Genomic DNA, 2,637 nt, shown 5'->3' on the forward strand with positions numbered 1-2,637 from the left:
GCCCCGGAGTGGCCCGCCAACGGCGGCGGTCGGGTGCAGCAGTGAGGGGCTGCCCGGGCTGGGGCGCTCTCGGGAGCGCGGGGCCCAGGCCTTGTCCGCGGGATGAGCTGAGCTCCGCGGCGTCGGGCCCACGGGGTGGGGTGTGCTGGAGGGCTGAGGTGGCGGCGAAAGCTGGGGCTGAGAGCAGGCAGGTGGTCCCCTTTCGTACCTGCTGCATAGGTGTCTGGTTGTGGCCTCGCCCGAGACTCTCAATCCTGTCTTTTTCTACTTTTTTTTTTTTTTAAACTATTATTATTATTTTCTCTGCCTTGGATTTGAGCGGAGATCGGGTTGTGACTGCTTGAAGATATGGCTTGGGAAGCCCTGGCCATTACGGGTAGATACAGCCATGTGTAGCAGGCACTTGCTTATTCTGGAAGGGTGGATGGATTTAATGACGATATGGTGGCACATTCCACTGATTGAGACTCACCAGTCTACGATTATGACATGGGTAGCAAACCTAGGTGACCTGTTAAATTCGAAAAAATACTTCAGCATTTTTCCATTGGAGAGAACTCATTAAACTTTGTGCCTTCTTGAAGATGGATGTTACTTCTCTCTTGCTGTTAGCTTCTTTGTTATAAGTAGATACCGTATTTGAAACCATACAGCTATTTTGAAATATTGGTACTCATTTGAGCACATCTGTTTGTCTTACAAAAGTTGTCATAGGTAAGTAGTTTTGTACTCTACTGGTTTTGTACCTCATTATATCCTTAATAGCAATTTGTGAGTAGTATTTGGGAATCTGTTTTTCTATGTAGACATTAGTCCCTCATCCTTCTCCTTGCAACAGATATTTATTCTTTTATGCTTTTCCTATCTCAAACTGTTCTTCCTTTAAGAAAGGCAGCACTACATACATATTTTTCAGAGAGTTTATAGTATGCAAACAATATTGTGTCAAAATACTTTGGGGTTCCCTCTTCCTGAATTCTTTATCACCTAAATTGACTTTTACTTCTGAACAGTTTGCTGCAATATTCTGCCGTCATCTTTAAGATAAGAATTTATAATCGTAAAACATACTTCAAAATCCGGTTCTTAACATCTTGTTCAGTTGTGCTGTAGTATTTCTAATGGGAAGATCTTAAAATGTAGTTAAAAGACTTTTCATTTAAACATTCAGCATGATAAGAAAAATCTGGCACATCTTTAATTGCTTTGCTGTTAGCATTTTTGGAGTTGTCTGCCCAACTGCTCTACAGTTTAGAAGGTAAGCTTTACACAACCTTCCTGCATTTGACTGTTTCAGAAGTGGATGGAACTACCAGATTATATTAAGAGCATCAATTCTGAGAAACAAATATTGAGAGACAGGGAAAAACCCCAAATCTCTGAGCTGCAGAGAATGTTAGGTGCTAGTAACTACTGTACATTTAATTTAGCAGCTCTAGGAGTAGAGTACTAAAAGCTTTTAGCTCAAATGTCAGTCACTGTAAACAGTTAAAGTCTTCCCCTGTTACCTGAAGTGTTGGTCCTCCATTGAATCCTTGCAGCAGTAAACATTAGACTGTTTGGACTGTTGGAATTGAAAATTTCTCATCAGTTTTGTATTCCTGTTAGCAGCAGAGGTTAGCACAGGAAGTAATAACGTAGTAATACTAAATTGCGCTTGAGATAGAGGTACTGGAAGTGCCTTTTTTTGCTGCAGCAAAGAGGCGCCTTGATTTGAGGAGGGGATGAGAAAGCTTCTGTTTTGTTCCCATCCCTAGCACATGTCTTAGTCTTCTGACTCACCCCCCAAAAAATATCATGGAGAAGACTTTTGGTTGAGTACAAATATGGAAGGAATACAGTTTAACTTTTTACGGAGATGATTCCATGCAAAATATTTCACTTTTTGCATCTTCTAGCCACAGGGTTGATATCTAGGGAATTTCCATAGTTGGTTCACTAATGCTGGAAATGAGAATAATTTTAGCCTTGCCCAGATGTTAGTCTAGCTTATAATTTAGAAAACTACTCATATCTTTGTGCAGGAAAGTTGTAAAAACAAGCTGAAAACTTTCTGTTGTGTGTTTGTGGATTTTATGAAATTTGTTCTTTATTTGCCGTATTTTCATTCCTGATATTGTATCATTTTGTTACTGAAAGTTTTATACAAAGAAAAAATACAGATATGCAGGTTTGGTTGGTATAGTTGATGAAGAAATGTCATTGATAAGTAAACCTCAGGTTAAACTGACATTGTTAGACCTTAATGGTGGGGAGGGGATACAGTAAAGATCTTTCAAAAGATTAAAACTTTAAAATAACCTTAGTTTTCTTATCTTATCATAGAGAATCTCTGAAAATAAGAGCAGAGAAGTAGACTTTTTGGTAGCTAAACACTTGTTTGTTGTTTGTATTTCGTTATTCATTTCGCTTCAATTTAGAGCATCCATGATCACATATTTTAAAATAGTGCTAAACTTACCAGCAATCCATTCTTGCTCACTAGTATTTTAAAAAAACTACTCACCATTTAATAGAATGTCATTTCTGGTTCAACCTGCTCTCCACATTCAGGCTGGGTGTACCAATCATTCTGTTGTGAAACCTGAAATGTGATATGAAGTATATATTTACCAGGAAAGAAAATAAGCTATTTAC

The sequence above is a fragment of the Aptenodytes forsteri genome, unplaced genomic scaffold, assembly GCF_000699145.1.
Source record: "Aptenodytes forsteri isolate BGI_AS27 unplaced genomic scaffold, ASM69914v1 Scaffold278, whole genome shotgun sequence".
Lineage (NCBI taxonomy): Eukaryota > Metazoa > Chordata > Aves > Sphenisciformes > Spheniscidae > Aptenodytes > Aptenodytes forsteri.